General features: G+C 43.2%; 1 pseudogene across 1 annotated transcript; it reads left to right on the top strand.

Moving 5' to 3' along the window:
* The first annotated feature begins 247 nt into the window (after nt 1-247).
* LOC102921144 (paired immunoglobulin-like receptor B) lies at nt 248-7,531 on the top strand (annotated as a pseudogene). The gene is made up of 10 exons (XR_013050289.1): nt 248-348; nt 512-547; nt 727-1,011; nt 1,151-1,456; nt 2,430-2,714; nt 2,839-3,144; nt 3,379-3,675; nt 3,920-4,222; nt 4,519-4,569; nt 7,331-7,531. The product of XR_013050289.1 is annotated as a paired immunoglobulin-like receptor B (transcript).
* Nucleotides 7,532-20,738: the final 13,207 nt, after the last annotated feature.

The following is a 20,738-nucleotide window of genomic DNA, read 5'->3' as shown; positions in this document are numbered from 1 at the left end:
TGTTCATACATGTCTGCTACCACCTGGTCCCAACAAGGATGAGGATAGATGAGACAGACACTGATGGGATTATGGAAATTTCATCCATCAAAGAATTGACTGCAGAGTCTACTACCTGACCTAGCCACAGCCTTGGGGAAGTCAGAGCCTGGTGCCTGAGGAGGGCACTTCCCCTTCCTGTGGGGCTGCTCCAGTACAACCATGTCATGGGGAGTGCCCAGCCTCCAGATGCCACACCCTGTGTTTCTTGTCTCTCCATACAGTCTCTGTAGCTCTGGCCATAAGCAGAGTTGCAGCTTCCAGGAGGAGATGCCATGACCTTCACCTTCACAGTCCTAATCTATATGGGTGAGATGTGGAAAGGGGGACCAGACACTGTGGGCTAAGAATAACGATGCCCCACAGCCTAGCATTGGTTCACTGGGTAACCGCAGGATCTCAGGAGGTTTTGAACAGGGGAGGAGCTGCTTAAGCTTCAGGGGCAAACCTCTCACAGGGAACTCTCTTACAGGACTGACTCTGGGCCTGGGGACCCCAGTACTGGCAGGTGAGTGAGTGTCTGCAGCTGTCCTGACCTTCACTTCTCATCATTCCTGCAGCCATGCCTGGGCAGTGAGGATGGAGAACAACACATGTCTGCTGCCCCTGGGGATGGCTGGAGGGTTGGGGTTGGGTCTGCAATCTGAGGATTGTTGTCCTATGTCCTAGCTGCTATTTTCCTTGCAGGGGCCCTCCCTAAACCTATCCTCAGAGTACTGCCAGACTCTGTGGTCTCTGAGAATATGACAGTGACCTTCTTGTGTGAGGGGACCACAGGAGCAAAAGAGTACAGTCTCTACAAAGATAGACACAAATATTTAAGACACACAGAGAATCCACAGACTCCTAAGGACAAGGCGGAATTCTCAATCTCAAAAATAGACCACAAACATGCAGGATGATATCGCTGTCACTACAGGACCGGTGATGGATTGTCAGAGTTCAGTGACTCCCTGGAGCTGGTGGTGACAGGTGAGAGGACCCAAAGGGTCTCTAGCCTCAGGCTTGACTGGCATGAAGTGGATCTGATAACAGGAATGGCTCCCACCTCACAATCCAGGAGGACAATGAGGCCTTGAGGACATTTAACTGATTCCTCCTTCTCTCCTAGGAGCCTACAGTAAACCCAGTTTGTCAGCCAAGCCTAGTCATGTGGTGACTGAAGGAGGGAATGTCACCCTGAACTGTATCTCAAGACAGCAATATACTAGGTTTATTCTGGTAAAGGAAGGACCACAGAAGCTCTCCTGGACACGGGACTCACAGTATAACTACTCTACTAGAGAGTTCCAGGCCCTGTTCTCTGTGGGCCCTGTGACCTCTGGTCAAAGGTGGACATTCAGATGCTACAGCTTTAAGAAGAACAAACCACAGCTGTGGTCAGAACCTAGTGACCCCCTGGAGCTCCTGGTCTCAGGTGAGGAACCCCAGCCTTTCCCTAGAGTAATGCTAAAATTATGCATATGTTCAGGGAGGCCTTGGTGTGTGGTGTGTGTGAGGACCATGGCTCCTGAGTCATTGACACAGTACATAGAAGAGTGGGACACAAGATACAGAATCCAAGGCAGAAAGTGACAGCAGCATCCAGGAGGTCCAGGACAGAGATGAATCCTTATGGGGTCTTCTGTTACTCTGGATCAACTAATTTAACATCCACAATAGCTCTGGGGACCCACCAGAAGAGAGGGAGGAAGGGATGCAGGAACTGGAGCCTTCAGGACATCAAGTGAACATGGCCCATGTAATCAAGTATGCAGGGATCATAAGGGTTCACAGGGACTGAAACAGTGAGCACAGAGCCTGCATGGGTCTGCCCTAGGCCCTCTGCACACAAGCTGTGGTTCTTTACATTGGATGGTTTGGTTTGGTTTGGTTTGGTTTGGTTTGGTCTTTTAGAGTTCCACTATGTAGTGTTGTCTGGCCTGGAATTCACTCAGTAGACCTGGATGGTCTTGAATTAACAGAGATCACCCTGCATCTCTTTACTGAGTTCTGGGATTAAAGGCCTGCACCACCACTGCCTGGCTAGCTTGGGGTTTCTGTTAGATTCATAACAATGGGAGTGAGGATGTCTCAGACTCTTTTGCCTGCATGTGGGATCTTTTCCCTCCTACTGGGTTACCTTGTCCAGCCTTAATTTGAATGTGTCTGACTAGTCTTATTGCATGTTGTTATTCTGTGTTCAGTTGATATCACCAGAAAACATGTTCTTTCTGAAAGGAAACAGAGGAGCAGTGAATCTGGGGGAGAGGGGATGTGGGTAGGCTGCTGTCAGGATGTATTGTATCAGGGAAGAATAAATTAAAAAGAAAAAAGTGCCATCTGCATGTGTGACTTTCTCTGTGCCACATTCAGAAAGACCCAACTTCTTCTCTCCTACTTCCTTGCAGGGACCCTACACAAACTGACCATCAAGGCTGAGCCAGGCTCTGTGGTCACTTGCAGAAGTGCTGTGACCATCTGGTGTGAGGGGACCATGAATGCAGAAATATGTGTTCTGCATAAAGAGGAAAGCCAGAAAACCTGGGGCACACAGACCCCAGAGATGCCTGAGAACAAGGCCAAGTTCTCCATCCCTTCTGTGACACAGGAACATGGAGGACAATATCACTGTTATTGTTACAGCTCAGCTGGCTGGTCAGAGCGCAGTGACACCCTGGAGATTGTGGTGACAGGTGAGGGGACAGTCAGCATCTCCATACTAGGCTCTGCTCTTATATTTTCCCCTCCCAAAGCCTAGCCCTGGAGAGCGTTGTGGCTGTGTGATCCTATGCAATAGTCTGCTTCCCTCTCTCCTAGGAATCTACTACAAGAAACCCCACCTGACGGCCCTGCCTAGCCCTGTGATATCCCCAGGAGGGAATATAACTCTCAAGTGTATCTCATGGGTGGGATATGACAAGCTCATTCTCACCAAGGAAGATCAGAAGTTCCTCAGCTCCATGAACTCACAGTATATACACAGTATTAGGCAGTACCAAGCCTATTTCTTTATAGCTTCTATGACCCAAGATCATATAGGGACATTTCAATGTTATGGCTACTACAATGATACCCCACAGTTATGGTCAGTACCCAGTGACCACTTGAAAATATACATCTCAGGTAAGTCAGCCCCATGATTGATCAATCATTTCTTGACTGACACCCTAAGCCCTTTGTCATGGACCTGTCCCATTGGGTAGTTGTTGGTAGACAGTGGTAGAGGAAAAGCCTAGTGGCTGAGCCAGAGCCCTACTCCTGGGAAGAAGCAGTGATGTGTGCAGGGCAGGAAGGGAGGGGATAAGTGTTTGGTTAAAAACCAGCTCCTCAATTACTAACCTGTCACCTTCCCTCTAGGTCTGTCCAAGAAGCCCTCCTTGCTCACTCACCAAGGCCATATCCTGGACCCTGGGAAGAGCCTCACCCTGCAGTGTTGCTCTGATGTCAACTATGACAGATTTCTTCTGTACAAGGTAGGAGAAGACAACCTGACTGAGCACGGGAACCAGCAAACCAAGACTGGCTTCTCCTTGTCCAACTTCACACTAGATTCTGTGAGCAGCTCCACTGGAGGCCAATACAGATGCTATGGTGCATACAATCTCTCCTCTGAGTGGTCAGCCTCCAGTGACCCCCTGGATATCCTGATCGCAGGTAAGGAACCAAGAAATTTCAATCAGGTACTTAGCATCTGCATGGTCTGTCATGGGGAAGTCTAGTAGCTGATGACTGGGATAAATGATAGAACTCTTATTAGGGAACAGATGTGGATATAGGGAAGCAGGAAACTGGCACAGGAAGAGAAAAGAGACAGAGTACCAGGAGCTTAGGGCATTCACAGGTGAGGTGTCAGCTCAGAACATTGAAAGCAGGCTCTCATCATCCCTCTTCTCTTTAGGACAGCTTCCCTTCAGTCCTTCCCTCTCAATGAAGCCTAACTCCACAGTACACTCTGGAGACAACGTGACCCTGCTGTGTCAGTCAACATACAAAGTAGACACTTTCATTCTGTCCAAGGAGGGAGCAGCCCAACAACCCCAGCAACTAAAATCAAAATTTCAAGTTTGGGATTTCCAGGCAGAATTCTTCATGAGTGCTGTGACCACTGCTCTCTCAGGCACCTACAGGTGCTATGGTTCTTGGGACTCATCTCTCTACCTGCTGACACAAGCCAGTGACCCTGTGGAGCTCACAGTCTCAGGTGAGGTGACCCTGCACTCTCATGGTGACTTAAGTCCAAACCCTAGGACAACCCTTGACTTGGGTGGGATTAAGGGGACAATAGGAAGGTTAGTCAGAAGGCACTTTCCCTGCCAAAGAAGTGGATGCCAGCAGTCGTCCTTCTACTAATGTCCACTCCATCCTCTATTGTAATCTTGGTTTGGCATAGACAGCATGAGGATTGTAGGGATATTATAGAGCAGATGTAAAAGTGTGAGCAGAGGCAGGTCTCTTGGTTAGCATCTAACTTTCATCCTATAATTGTTCTTTTTCTAGGATCCATTAGACCTTCTAGTCCACCACCCTCAGGGCCTATGCCAACACCTGGTGAGTACCAAGCCCTTTGGTGCAGGGTGTATGCTCCATCTCCAGGGAGCCTGCCGGCTCATAGGCCATAAAAGTCCTCATGTCTCTGTGGCTTCAACTTCTGAGTGTGGGAGGCAAACAGATCCCCACAGAAACCCCAGAATCTCAGGGTTTAGTTTGTGCTATAGAAGGTGCCATCCAGAGAGAGAAAGATGTTTAGGCTCAGTCTGGAGGATGGACCAAGTGGGTAGGTAGAGAACAGGAAACACAGACACTGAACTCCCCATCCTGCCACTAAGACTCTGAGAACACAACTCTCAGCCACATGCAGTCAGGCCCCAGAAGACTATGTAAAGACCCTACTAGAATGAGTGACCCTGATGGAAAATAGCTACTTGTAGACTTGACACAGCTCTTTCTGGAGATGATAAATTGGGCAACTTCTTCCATTTCTGGACTGCTGCTTCTCTGCATATAAAAGGTAGAAGTGTGGCCCACATCTTTAAGTTGCTTTCAGTGCTGGCCTTGGCTGTGACTTCTCATGACAGAAGAATCCTCCAGAAACTTATTCTGCAGTGTATCTGTCCCACAGTGACTATGGTATGTTAGGTACCATATGGTTATGTTAGGGGTAGGTACACGGCCATGGCAGGGCATCCAGGCTACCTTCTTCTAGATCGTGAGCATATTTCTAGTATTCTCCATGATTTCTGTGACCTCCTGTCTCAGTGGCACCTACAGGTGCTACAAGATATGTCAACTCATCTCTGTACCTGTTGTCATGTGCCATTATCCTTGTGGAGTTCATGGTTCCAGTTGAGGTGATCCAGGTATTTCTGAGATAAAGGGTTATATCAGCATTCTTAATTTACAATTGTTGATTAGGATTGGGTTACAAATGCTGCAGAGATTCAGTCAGATGGATATTCACCTTCATGATGATGGAGGCCAACATGGATATTCCTAGGAATACTCACTACAGTCTCTGTTAATGGAGTCCAGAAGGTATCACATAGTCTGAAAGAGCATCTTTTAGAGGCCACAGACAGATATAGGCTACTAAGCAGAAACTGGTCCCCAGTGACAACCTCTGCTCATCACCCTTCAGTTATCAGTATTCACAGACCATTACTGTCAGGGCATGTATGACCCACAGTGTCCCCAGTGGAGGAGGTAGCTTTTCTGTAATAAGTACAGGTCCTGCTATATTTTCCTTTTGTTCAAAACAGATCCACAGCCATAGCTCCACCCTACCAGATAGAATTTTACATAAGAACCTGAAAATAACAATGATCATATTAAGTAAAATGAAATCCAGCAGTGTCAGTCAAACCTGCTCCTTTGTGAAGTCTGCAACATTTCACTTCAGGGTGAAATAGAGAAATTGAGAATAATGGATTTGCCTTCTTTTGAGAGGTGACAGCTAAGAAAGTCTTCTGCCTACCCTTGGTGCACTCATCTAAGCAAGAAGTTTAGGGATAGAGCTGCCAGGGGCTGTACACAACTTACCCTAAAGTGATGGAAGAGCTGCACCAATCTCTCCTCACACTACAGCCGTCCTGTTTGTCTCAGTATCTATTATTTGTAAAGATGAGAAAAGTAAGGGTTAGATATGTTAGTCTTGGCATCTATTCTTAGTGTTGGCTAGCCATGCCTTTAGGAGAAATATTCTGTGAAAGCCCAGTGGCTTCCCATCTACTATCTTTACTGGTTACACACACACACACACACACACACACACACACACACACACACACACACACACCTCACATCTTCTTTTGAGAGCCACGATTACAAAACACTGCACAGCACTGCCCCACACCTTGGTCCTGCATTTCTGAAGTGATATGTGAAACAAAAGAGATGGAGAACAATCTACATCAGAAGGATGTGCTCCTACCTGAACTGGACATAGAGAAATTTCTTAGTCTGATGTGGTGAGAAACATCTGGGAAAGTTTGTCAGCATGACACCGGTTCTCAACCTTAGCAGAAACCATATCTCTTCTCTGGGGCAATAAGATAGTTCCTCCTCAACCACCGCTTCCTGGTCTCTGGGTACTCAGAAGAGATCAGGAGAATACTCAGGTCACAGGAGAGATGGGAGAGTCTAAGTGTGACAATGGAACAAACACTCGGCAAAAGCACCCATTTAGGAAATCATCTCAGACTGAGGATGTGAGTCCACACAACCTCTGCTGAGTTTACCAGACATACAGATACCCCACTCAGAATGGTCCTGTGGCTGCTCAGTGTGGTGCCTTAGGATCAAGGCCAATAATGTTTTAATAATTTATTCTACTCTGAATTGATATTTTCACTGGTGTTTGAAAAATGGTGCTAAAAAAATAACTAGTAAGAATAGGGGAGGGAACCCAGCTATGCCAGGGGAAAAATCCATTCCAGCACTTCATGAGTTTATAGAATGAGAATGATGGGTATTTTACAGTAACTGAGTGGAATGCAGATGAAATACTCAGGTCTCCAAAGCATAAACACATCTTCCTCCTCTTCTTCCGTTCTCAGGATCAGTTGAGACTATCAAGCCCATCCTAGGACATTCCCAATCTCAGGAGAGTTGCATAAAGAGAATTCAAAGTCATAGCACTGAAAACAGAGGGTCAAGTTCTGTCCAATGAAGACATGATCCCTGGCTGGTCATTTAGTTATCTTGGGGGTATTTAGTTATCTTGGGGGTATTTAGTTATCTTGGGGGTATTTAGTTATCTTGAGAAAGTTTTGACTGTCCCTATCCTCTGTAACTTCTTTGTCCACAACCACAGCCTCAGAGAACCAGGATCACACACTGGAGAATCTCATCAGGATGGGGATGGCTGTCATGATCCTCATAGTCATTGGAATTCTCATCTTTGAGGGTTGGTGGAGCCAGAGACAGGGCAAACATGTAGCTGGGATGTAACCAGAAGACAAAGAAGTACATCTCACAAGGTTCCAGAGCATGGAAAATAAACCTGATGATCCAAGTTTTCTGTACAAAAGTCCTTTTTGTATGTTGAGGAACTGTTGTGAGAAAATGTCCAGGGAGCAAATGTGATTTGGATGCAGAGGAAGGTTGTGATGTGAGGGTTGTGATGAGATGCTTCCTAGGCAAATTCATATCCCTCCACCTATTACAGGCATTTGCTGACTGACCCAATTATTTTCTGAATCTATAAAGTGAGGGAATACACTGTCTCATCTGCTGGGCATGGGTCCTCATTTCTGTACATTCTTCCTTCCCTCTCATGTGTCATTTTTCATTCTTATACATTGCCACATTCTCCATGGCAGAAGCTTCTGTCTGTTGAGCAAAAACAAGAAAGGTGTGTCAATAGCAAAAATTATGAGTAAAGTCAGAGCCCAGAATTCAAAGTTACTCTGCCTATGAGTCTCCAAAACTCTCACTATGACACTCCAACCTGTCAGTCTTCAATAGTTATTCCTCATACAGTTTCTCGTGAATATAAAGCCAATATTATCACACTGGTGGAATGAAGACTGTCTGTCAAGGTAGTGTAGGCACAACTTTGAAAGCATTTTCTTAACCCTGATATGTGGCATTTGCTGACCACTCTATATAACCCCATGAAAGACACCTTCACAATAGCAATATAACCTTACAAGTGTGATGGTGGGAGAGTTGCATGAAATTTATGTTTGTCATTTCATTCTCCATTGCCTATTTTTTGTATATGTAAGAGAAATTGGCATGCAGATCAATTATTCCAGAATCACTTTGCTGGGAAGAGCATTTCAATTTATATATTTACTTTTACTTCTGTTTCTGTACTAATGAGATCTTCAAGTACAATGCTGGAAATGTGTGAAGAGAGGAGATTCTGGAATCTTCTTCAAGATTTAATACAAAATTTCTGCTTTGTTACCATTCACTATGATGTTAACTTTGGAGGTTTGGCACATGAAGTAATTCTGATGCTGGAAGTTCTCTGTTCTAATTTCTTCAAAGTGTCCATGATGAATGGTTCTGGGTCATTGACAAATGCTAACTGTTCCTGAAAAGCTGTCTCCATTATGTATGTTTCTAATTTTAATCTTGTTATTATCATCAATAACATCTCGTTTTCAACAGTGGATGGAATTTACATGATTGGATAAATTTCACTTTTTCATGAGGTATTCTTTTCATTTTATAATACATTCTCAAGACTAGCAGCAGAATATGACCAAAGAATCTCATTTAGTAAATGTTTATCATGGAATACTTAGTAAAGTCTCATGAATATGATGTCACAGATTATGTGCTCTTCAGGACTGTCTTTACAAACTGGATGGGGTTGACATGCTGTGCTCTCTCTAGTAGACCCCTAAGAGGAAAGGAGCCAGTGTGTTAAATGAGCACTCAAGTTGTTCATTGACAGCCAGTGTTGGGCTGTAATAGTAGACACTTATAAGTGAAGATGCCTTTTCTGAAAGGAGATCCTGAGAGTGGGAACAATGGGTGTTATTTCACCTGTCCCCACTAGACCCAAGGAATTTCTGAAAACAGGGCAGCTAACAATGATTTAGCTCCCTACATGGTGCCATTCAATAATTGGAATGGAAAAGGAGCATTGCTCCTATGTTCCAGTGGGGTCTATCTGCACCATAGATCTGAGCTTCCATCATTACAGAGATGATATTCCTGGAATTATGTTGTCCTCTCACAAAGGATTGTCACTCCAGTCCCCCCAGGGAACCACAGAGCTTGGCTCAGTTCTGAGAATGAGTTTAGGGAGGTTTACTGCTTGCCCTCTGCCAAAGGACCTGCCTAACATTTCTAGGATCAGCCCATACTGGCTATGCACCATCTGTACTGCCCAGGAGTGGCTCCTGGTCAACAGTTAGAAAAAAAGTAACCTGGGACAACTAGAAATGCACTCACTCATCAATATCATGGTCCTGGAGTGTAGACTCAGCCCTAGAATAAGGTGCCCTATGAGATGTTTCTTTCCTGAAGTCCAGTCAGGTTTCCTTCTTATCTAGAGCCTCCTGGATTATGCAGGTTTTTCTGATGGACCAGTGCTAAACTATGGGCTGATTTATCTCACAAACCACAAAATCCTCTTCCTCTTTCACATCTTAACTAGACAGTGCAGGCTTGTGAATGTCAAAGTCATGGCATCTCTTCCAAGGAGTCATAATATTTGACTGGATAGACAAGCATACAAGAGAGCGAGAGAGGCTGCTGAAACTTGTCTTGTGGCTGTCCTTACAGCAGCCCCATAGGGAGGTGCAATTCACTCCCTAGACACCTGCTTCTCATTTCCTCAGCGCTCTAGTGAGGGCTGCCTCCAGACTCCCTATTTACTTCCTACGGAAATGCCATTTCCCTCATGGTTGCACAAGACGCTGACAATAAATGATGGTTGGTTGATAAGACAAAACAAGACATGTACAGCACGACAAGGAACAATGTGGGAAGAAGAGCAGAAATGTCACAAGTACCTGCATTACAAGTATTACAAGAAGTATTACAAGTCATGGAAGAGAGTTGTGAAATTCTATCTTCTGAGAATGGTACAGCTATTATAAATATGAACTTAGAAGGGCTGTGGTCACTTGCTCTGACCCTGAATAAGACTGTCAACAACTATTCATAGATGGGAAGGTCTTTTGGAACCCTACCCCTGATGAACTATTGGCTACTGACAGATTTTGGGAAGTGCGTAGTTTTTGTCTTCAGTTGTGTACCCACCCATTGGTGAACTCACTACTTTCATGGATGGTTCTAAATCTTTGGCTACACAAATGGATCTGAGAGTCACAAAACAAAACAAAAAGACAAGAATGCAGAAATCGATTTATAGAGAATAATAGAATTTGACAGGACCAGGAGACAGAAAAGAGAGGGGGAGTACTTAGAATGCATTATATACAAGCCTGAAATGATTAAAGAACAAATTTAATTAATGAAACCATTAATGAGATATTGCAGAGAGAGATCAGTACTTAAGAGCACTGGCATCGCTTGTAGAGGACCTCAGTTTCTTTCCACACATTGAATGAAAATAAATCTTATGTTCAATGAGACTGAAAACTTTTGCTGGTCCTCACAAATGGAGCTAATAATACCACTCTGTGTTGGACACCTGATAAAGCAACTCATGCATGAGAGAGACTAATTCTCCCTCTTCTAATGGTCATTAGTTAACTGTAGTTCTCTGCCTATACATGGAACACAATGAAGATACACCTTTTCACATTAATATGTTCACTAAGAGGGCATTGTTCAGGTCTTGTTTATTTCAGGGAAAAGTAAGTTAGACATTTCTTTGGCCCTTTCCAGGAGAAACTGTTGTCAAGACTTCCTGATATTCTATTTCTTACAATCTTTCTGTGCCTTCTTCTGTAATGTTCCCTGGGCCTTAGATGCAGGACCTCTGATGTAGAAGTATCTTTTGGAGCCTATCCATAATTCATGGATTTCTGCTGTTGGGTCCCATTGTGGTTTTCTGTGATGGCCTCCATTTGCTGTAAGGACCGGCTTTCTTGGTGAGGGTTTGATACTCTGAAACAATATACACACAAACAACAAACATAAACAGACTGACTCAACAGACAGTGCCTATATTTGTGTAAACACATGAACATATACATAATGGCAATGAGAAGCAAATCAAAAGAGGTTGTCAACCTGAGAGTAGGAGGCATGTGATACCTTGAAGGGAGTGTACCTAGGAGGAGCTAGAGGGCAGAAATAGAGAGGGAGAATGACATAATCCTATGTCAATTAAAAATATATTTTAAGAAGAATTATAAGGACCATCCCCTCAGCTACAATCAGCATTTCTTATCTCAGTTGACCCTATGGTAATTGCATCAGAGCTTGTTGACGTCTATGAAATCAAAGAAATTGGCTTTCTATTTGATGGGGAATCATATAAAGACAGGAAGGAGCAAATGACAGAAGCTGTTGGTAGGATGATTGACCTGATGAATGATGCCATGCATTTCTCTCATTTGGGTATAGCCATGGGAAGAGATTCATGGTAGATATCACTGCATATGTACATCATGGAAGAGGAAGAAGAAAGAATATAAGAGCCAAAATATTGGGGAAATGGTGGCCAAATGTTATCTTCTGGGCATAACACAGCCATTGCAAATGTGTACTGTAGCTAGAGTTTTCCTGCCTTGCCCACAGTCAGGACAAATCTTTGTCACCCGCCAGTCCCACAGCCGCTCAGACCCAACCAAGTAAACACAGAGACTTATATTGCTTACAAACTGTATGGCCGTGGCAGGCTTCTTGCTAACTGTTCTTATAGCTTAAATTGATTCATTTCCACAAGTCTATACACTGCTACACGGCTCGTGGCTTACCTGCATTTTCACATGCTGCTTGTCAGGGTGGCAGCTGGCAGTGACTCCTTCTGCCTTCCTGTTCTTTTATTTCTCCTCTCTGTTAGTCCTGCCTATACTTCTTGCCTAGCCACGGGCCAATCAGTGTTTTATTGATTGACCAATCAGCGCAACTTCACATACAGACAACTCCACAGAACAGCCAAGTGCAGACCATCTCAGACACCTGCACTCGGGCCTGTGGTCCTAATCATTCTCTATGGGGACCTGCTGGGTAAAGTCAAGAGGAACCTGAGAACAGGCTCCCACAGGACATACAGAACATACCACAGCAGTGAACTATGCAGACTGTCCTGGTCCTACAAAGACTGATCCTGTCAGTGATCAATTGTGCATCAGGTGTGGATTCATGTGGTTCTGCTCACAAGTTATTGACTAGTGATGAATTCTGGGTGGAGACTCTTGTCTTCAGCTGTGTTCTCATCAGTGAGCCCATCACATGTCTTTAGTACGGCACCCATCAGCTTAAAGTCACTGAGAAATAACAAGACAAAGAGACACAGAAAGGGGAGTGGGATTTATAGGAATGATATGTGAACTGCTACAGACAAGAAAGAAATAGGGTGGGAAGAGAATAATCGGAATACATTATATCCACATATGACATTGTGAAATAATGCATGCATTTAATAAAAAAAGAAAAATAACTAGGACAAATGTAGAACTTGCTACAGAAAGAGAAGTGTTGTGAATGGATCTAATATCTTTGCTTCTCTCAAATTGCTGAAAAGAAATTTCATCTTTTCCCAGCTCCGAATGCCTTTCAGGTCAAAGTGATGATATTTAAAAGGTAAAGCTGTGAGGAAGTAGATCTGTGCCTGGAATGATGTTCTCTGAAGGGAAAGTCTTGGCTTCCATATGAATATCAATGATACTTGATGCCTAACTCAATCCAATCCCAGACATCAATGTGGCCATGAGATTGTCATGGGTGTTAAAATTAAAACTCTCACACACTACTAGACTATAGGTTAAATGCTCTCAGAAGTCAGTCTCCTGACAGTACATTAGCCTGGCCTCTTTTTCTTATTTAGAACTGTGGTTTCTATAAATTCTCATTGTGATTAGCTGCAAGTGTGCTTGTTGTCACATACCTTTTCACGTTTCCCAAATCCAGGTCTATATTCATTGTGGATTTTATAATTCTCTGAGAAACATGCGAGCAATAGTTGAGGAAAGTTTTAAAGGGCAGATTCCAATTTAGAGCAGTTGAACCTTCATACCATCCAAGACATGATTCTGTAGCTAGGGATACAGTCTTGACACCCAAGGAAACTGGGATACAAGCACCCATCAATCTCAGCCTCAACACTTTGTAGGTAGCCAAGAAAGTGAGGCAAGATAGGTCGTGGATATATACTTCTGTTTTTCTGAAGGAATAAAGCAATAAAATGACTCTAAGCAACATTCTGTTATAGTCATAGATCAATGTCTTTCTATGCCATCAACAGAAAAGCTTCCTCCTGAAGGAGATGGAACTAATACAAGACCCAGAACTGGACAATGTGCATAGAGAGGCCCTGAAATCCTTAATAGAATGTAGTCATCAAATCCCTCCCCTTTGGGTCCAAGGAACTCTAAGAGGAGAATGAAAGATTGGAAGAGCCAGAGGAGATGGAACAGACTAAGAAAACATTGCCATCTAGACTCAACAAACTAATGCAAATATGGACTCTCAGAAACTGTGTCAGCATGCACAGGGCCTACACAGGTTTAAACCAGATCATGTCCCAGTTCTGGGAGGGGATGTGGACACAGGACCACATCTTTAACCCAGAAGATATTTGGAATTGATAAACACTTGCATAAGTTGTTTTTTTTCCAATGCAGTCTCACCGTATTTTAACCACACATAAGGGGAGGCCCCATGCCAAGCAGTAGATTGGAAACACAATGTACACTCAGTGGTGTTTGATATTTTCTGAGGTTTTATGTCATAATGTTTGTCTGGAGATTTTTTTATCTTTTATGTCCTTTGCTTACATATTATGATTTCCTGTTTTCTCTTTTTTATATTTCTATGTGTGCAAAAATGTGTGTCTCTGTGTCACTATGTATTTTTATACTTATTCTTTGGCACCTATTTCTGTTTGTTTTAACCTATTATTGTTTGCTGTATTTATTTTTCTCAGCTTATTTTATTATACTTACTTTGTAAAGAACTTTTTTCCTAATGAGAGACACAAAAAAAGATATGGTGTGGGGTGGTTGGTGTGGGGTGGAGGAACTGGGAGAAGTTGGAGGGGAGAAAAATCATAATTAGAATACACTGTATAATAAAAGTCTATTTCCAATTTAAAAGTGTAAAAATGAACAAAAGGTAAAGGATTATATGATAATTTAAATAAACTATTATCTATACTATCAAAACAAAAATCACAAGTCTCAGCTCTTTTTTGGTGCACACTTTTATTTATTTATGTTTATCTAATTAAGGAATGTTTTTATTCATTTTACATACCGATCACAGGACCCCCTCCCTCCCTTCCTCCTGCCCCTCAAGCTTCTCCCACCCAAACCATCCCCCATTCCCTCTTGTGCTGCGGGCCGCAGGAATATCATAAAAACTCAGCTGGTTATGGCAAAGTCACTACCTGGAGGAATCAGGGAATTCCTCCAGAGGAAGCCAAATCCCAAGGAGTTTTTGGTGTTACTTGGCTTGTTATATATCAGCTGTATTCTGTTATGAAAATCATGTGTGCCTTCATAGTTTTCCCAATTGATTTTTCCCTAAGAAGGGCTAACAATGTGGACTGATCACTCTCTAGACATACACATTCCAGGCATTTGGAGAACAGCCTCAGGAAAGGCTTTCTCTGGAATCAGATATCTCCCCTAGCCACTTTCAAGGACTAAAGGAGACATCACCCAGGTGGTCACCCAATTTCCGAGGATTAACAGTGATAACAACCCACAGGCGAGTCTCCTGACTTAAGGTAAATTCCACAAGGGGACACCGCCTAGGTCAGGTAGACATTAAGTAATAGCTTTACACAATTTAGCTCAGACCCCTCCTTTCTTACAGCCTTACTAACTTTATAGCCCTCTAACTACTTACCTAACCACTTCTAGGAATATTTAGATAACCTTCTGTGCTAACAGCTATGCTCAGCCAGAACTCCCAGTTCAAGCCTCCCTGTAATTATCATTATTGGTAGCATCCGGCCAGGTCCATCACCGGATGGAGGAAAGTACCTTATCAGAGATACCTCTGTACTCTCTAAGAACAGACTTAAGCATCCAGGCTACCTGTTTGAGAAGGCCTGGTGGATGTGCTAATTAAACTTAACTTCCTCCTTTCCCAAATCTTACCTCCAGTTCCAGATCTCCCTTTAACTATCACCAGGGGCATCTAGCTGTACACAGGTTGCCTAGAGACTGAGCACACTTTCCCCCACCCTGCAGAAAAACGGCAGACAGCTTGGACAGATAGGAGCCACAGGAAAAAAGAAGACAGTTTTATTTTCTCCCATTGACCTAGCAACTTATAGATTTTTAACATCCTTTACCAAACACATTTAAGATTATAGTTGTACACGTAAGATCCCTCTTCTTAGATATTACCCATATTTAGCCTTTAGTTAATTCATTAGTCACTTCCCCTTTGGGTCACAAATGGTAATTAACAACTAGTGCCCCTCTTTGTAATTCTTATCAACCCTCCATTTGATCCTGATAGTGGACAATCACTGCCTGAGGAAGTTCAGGCTGAGTGTCCTGGGTGGAGGGGAGGATTGTGATTTTGGGGAGACATATAACTGTAAAGCAGAGGACAGGAAAGGGAGAAGAGAATGGAAGAACTAGATGGGTAAGAACTTGAGAGGAACAAACTGAGATGGGAGAGAAGTAGATTGAAGGGCTACAGCAGAGTACTAGAGGAACAAGATGGAAGATGAGGAAGAGCCAGATGAGAGAGAAGGAGACGGGAGAGGAGATGATATGGGAAGGAACAAGATGAATGAGAACCTAGAAGGGGAAGAACTAGACAAAGGAATTAAGATAGAACATAGAGGGGACAGTAGATAAATATAGAGAGAAATCAGGCAAGAAAGGAGCTAGACATGAGAACAGAACTGAAGCTGTGTATAAAGGATGCTATGCCAGAGGAATTAAAGCAAGTGGACTATAGAACTCGGTGTGCTGAGATTATATTTCCTGATAATAGTCCTCGCCGTTAGTAGTTCTCTCTCCTGAGCCCCTGGGATGTATAATATTAAGGCTGGTCCCTCTAATATTATACAAGACTCTTGTAACAAGTTAAGGCCTCCCATGGGGAGTCAGCAGAGCCTAGTACATTCAGTAGAGGCAGGTCCAAGCCTGTCCCCCTGTATCAAGGCTATGCAACGTGTCCCACCATAGGCAGTATACTTCAAAAAGCAAGCTTATGCACCAGGGATGGATCCTGATCCTACTACCAGGCAGCCCCTTAAGCAGATCAAGCTACATAACTGTCTCGCTTATGCAGAGAGATTAGTCCTGTCCCATGGAGGCTCCACAGCTATTGGCCTAAAGTTCATGAGTTCCCACTACGTTGGTTTAGTTGTTTCTGTAGGTTTCTCCATCATGATCTTGACACCCCTTGTGCCCCTCTTCTCTCTCTTCTACTGAACTCCTGGAGCTCAGCCTGGTGCTTGGCTGTGGGTCTCTGCATCTGCTTCCATCAATTACTAGATGAAGGTTCTATGATGATAATTAGGGTATTCACCAATCTGCTTACTGGGCTAAGCCAGTTCAGGCACCTTCTCCATTATTGATAGTAGTCTAAGGTGGGGTCATCTTTGTAGTTTCCTAGGAGCTTCCCTAGTACCTGGTTTCACTCTATCCCCATGATAAGCCTTGGCTCCTGATGTGGATCTCCTTAGCAGAAAACAACCTGCATATGTTTTTTAACAAGCTCTGCCTTTTAACAGGGAATTCATATGGCTGTAAGGATCCTGCCTATGTTTCCTGCAAATCCGTCCATGACATGGTTATATGATAACAGCCCTTGTCTACTCATTGACACCACATTTCATGGGCATCCAGAGCTTTAAGCAATCATAGGTGAAGCATGTTGCCAAGGTAACCAGGTTCTCATCTGACTGCCACAAGGACAGCACAGACTTCATGGAGAATGAAGAAGGAGTCTGGGGAAAAATGGAAGAAGATGCAGATTCAACCCAATGCTGGATCTGAGGACAGACCATGGTTGAGATCTTAATTATGAATTTCAACTCAAAGCTCTGTTAACCTGTGCTCAGTATCATATTACTCAAGCAAAAGATGGATCTGGAGTTGGAAGTCTTGTATAGTTTAGAGTTAGTTTATTATGGACAATTGATTAACTCAAAAAAATTGTTCCATTAAAACTGAAGGGTAACTGGAGTGTTAGCAGAGATTTCAAGTTAGTTTCATCACTAGAAAAAATAAAATTCACCATTTTCCTTCCTCAGCTGTCAATCTCTGAGACTGCTACTGTTGACACCATACTCCACTGGAATGTAGTTTTTCCCTTGGTGTGTTCAACAAGGGGCATCTCAAAATCCAAAGGCACATTATCCTCTCTAATTCTCAAGTCTAAAAACTTCATCCAACATTGTTCATTGATTGTCCTTGTCTTTTTTACATATACTACTATGTAAGATATTACTATCTTTGGAGTTTATCTTTAATTATGAGAAACAAGTAATAGAAAACTCTTATAAAAGGCTTCTTTCATGAAATTTCACCTTTACGTGGTACAACAATGATATAAAGATAATCTTAATGTTTCATGGTGAGACACAGGATTCAGAACAGCTCACCTGTTTCAGGAAAGAGGCTAAGTCCTCACTGAACCCTCATTGAGATATGCAAGTATGTGTAAAGATTTTTCTTAGCCCCAACAAACAGAACCACCTAGGCTCCCATCTCCCATATTACAATGAAATCCCCAAAACAGTGAACACAAAATCATTGCTGGAGATGAACAGCTCCATGCCTACAAATCAGCTCTAGTGATGCCTGGTCTGTGGCGCTTGAAATCCATATATCGTAGGGAATTAATTACTATCACAGGGCCTAACTTCATTGTAGGGGAAAGCACTGGGTGCTTGCTAAATTTACATCATTGTAATAATGTATTAAGGGCACACTACATCTTCTGTTTTCTTAGGTGCCCAACAAAGTTATTTGTCTTGGTTTCCAAAGGGAACTCAGGGCCCACTCTGGGAGGAGGGTGTGCTCTGTGATGGACAGCTAGAACTTAGGGCAACCAATGTTGGTATGACTTAGAACCAAATTAATGTGACATACTGTTGTGACTTCTACTTAAAATAATTAGTGTTGCCCAAAACAGTGAATTTTTTGCCAAAATATTCATTATTTAACTCTTTCCTATTAAACAAGAGATCTTCAGAGAGAGCTTGCAATCAGGTATAAAAATTCCAAGGTCAAGATGAGAAATTTTTCAGGAGAATACAAAGGCCAGCTGTGATGGCTCATCTTGGCTAATAATTTGACTAGGTCTGGAATCAACTAAGAAAAAAGCCAATGAGCACATCTATGGGGATATTTTTCAGAATTTTTAAATGTAGTCATTTAATATTACATATACTGGTGTTTTTCCTTCGATGTACATCTATCCTCGTGTCTGTGGAGGGAAGACATGGGCATCAGATGCATTGGGGCTCTTGCTAAGGGTGGTGAGATAAATAAAATGGTTGATGGAGACTGAAACAGTATCCTTTGGAAGAGCATCCAATGCTTTTAACCACTGAGGCAAATTCTCCAGCCCTTGATCTGGTGTTTGAACTGTGGGAATATACTGTAGCTATAAGTAGCAACTTCCCATGGCAGCCAGAAAAAAAGGTGGTTATGAGGCAAACTGAGATAGTGAATATGGTTGGAGAATGTCCTAGGACGTGGCCTCTGATTCAGTGAAAATCAAGGCCCCCAAAGAATAATTCAGCCTGAGTCATACACTGTCGTTCCTTTGTGGAATCCATAAACCTCTGGTGTCTGGAGATTCTGGAAGTTACAACCATACATACCTTAGAGAAGGAAATTCAAGGTTTAGGGCAAGAAAGCTGAACATCAGGACAAAAACAACATTAATGATCCTTTTTATGAAAGATAATATGAAGATCTATACCAGTGTTTCCATCATACAAGTACTGCCTTGTTAGAGAGCAGTGGTACCTGTAGCTCATGATGATAGAGGAAAGGGCACTCAGCGGTCCACCACCAACCCTGCCCTAAAGAGGGAAAGGGTCCTCTTCTCAGGAGTCCCCATCACAGTCCATTACCAACTGATGTTGCCTCCTTCTATAACTCTACAGTGCACTGAACCTGTCAGCAAATTGGTGACTGTGAAGGGACTGGAACCCTCCAGTGCTGATCACAGTACAGTCTTGGAAGATTTATTCTGTCCCATGAAGGAGAATACATCATAAGTATTCTTGCACCCTGAATGCACATCAAGTCCATAGACAAACAGAATGTTGATCCTGGGCCAAAAAAAATGTTGACCCACATGAGCTCATGCAGATGTTCCACTTACTGCAAGAATAAAAGCACAGGTGTGGTCAATGACCAGCAACACCCTGCAGCTTCTGGTCATAGGTGAGGAAGTCCTAACTCTGAACCAATTAGTTCAAGACCTGTAGGTCTTTTCAGTAGCTGTGTACTGAGGAGAGCCACAGATGAAATGTGACTGAACAGAGCTGAGTTCTCCTCTGTCAGAGTGTGAGATAAGGGGAGCCATGCATCAGAGGATCGGAAAGGGAAGATGTAGGGTAGCAATGAACTCACTGCTCATCCTCCCAAGAAGGGTATCCAGGAATTCATCCCTACTGGCCAAGAAATGTTCTGTTCTGGGCTATTTGAGAGACTGACAATCCCATGTCTCTCTGAGTGCAAAGATGGAAAAACTGATATCCCCATGTTCTCTGAACAAAAGCCTAAACAGGGTTCTCTAAGTATGACTTCCATTGGGCTCTGTGAGCAGCTGGGGGTGGCAAACACAGTATAATGCATACAGCTATATTGTTCTCTCTGCCCCCAGTAAGCTGCTGAACAATCTATCACAGAAGATGAGTCCAGCCGGTACAGTCAGAAGTCTACACTTTACACAGGAGCCGCTGGAGGATTCCAGAAGGTGATAAGCATAATAAGGGTTGGATTCCTGCACAGAGAAAGTTGAAGAGCAGAGTGATGGGAGTGGGCAAGTGATAAGAGACACAGAAACTTAAGTCCTCAGAGGCTGGCAGTGGTGAAATTTTAGCTGAGAACAATATAGGAAGGTCTTTGAACACCCTTCCCTCCCACGCATCTCTTTGTACAGCCTTCTCTGTCGGTGCAGCCAGGCCTGATGATGTCCTTGGGAAAGAACAGGACCCTGATCATTCCATCATGAAGCTGGGTGGAAATTTCTTCCCATCTAGTGATAGACTAAAAATCATGAACTAAATATTAGCAGGAAATAAATACTGGCATATAGATGGAATGATAGACATGATCAACACGAGCTTTTTCCAGAAAACAAGGTTGGGTTAAAAATGTAAAACTTCAAACTCAAGTGTGCATCCATGTTCATATATGACAGGGTGTGGGTGGGTGTTCTTCATTCACAGGTAATAAATAATGGGAAATGAGTTCCCTCAAATTGAAAAAAAAATCTGATCAAAAGTCAATAATCAAAATCTGAACATACTCAAAAAAGAATATAAATCACTTACTGCCCAAACAGAAAAACACCAGATAGATACATTGTGACAGCAGAGGGAGTCAAACAAACACAGAGCTTGCCACTTAGACTCTGCCCAGTACTGAAGTGGACAGAGCCTCTCCTGCATTCCACCATGAGCTGTT

This window comes from Peromyscus maniculatus, chromosome 1 (genome assembly GCF_049852395.1).
Source record: "Peromyscus maniculatus bairdii isolate BWxNUB_F1_BW_parent chromosome 1, HU_Pman_BW_mat_3.1, whole genome shotgun sequence".
Lineage (NCBI taxonomy): Eukaryota > Metazoa > Chordata > Mammalia > Rodentia > Cricetidae > Peromyscus > Peromyscus maniculatus.
Note: the sequence above shows the minus strand (reverse complement) of the source record. Positions and strands in the feature narration are given on the sequence as shown.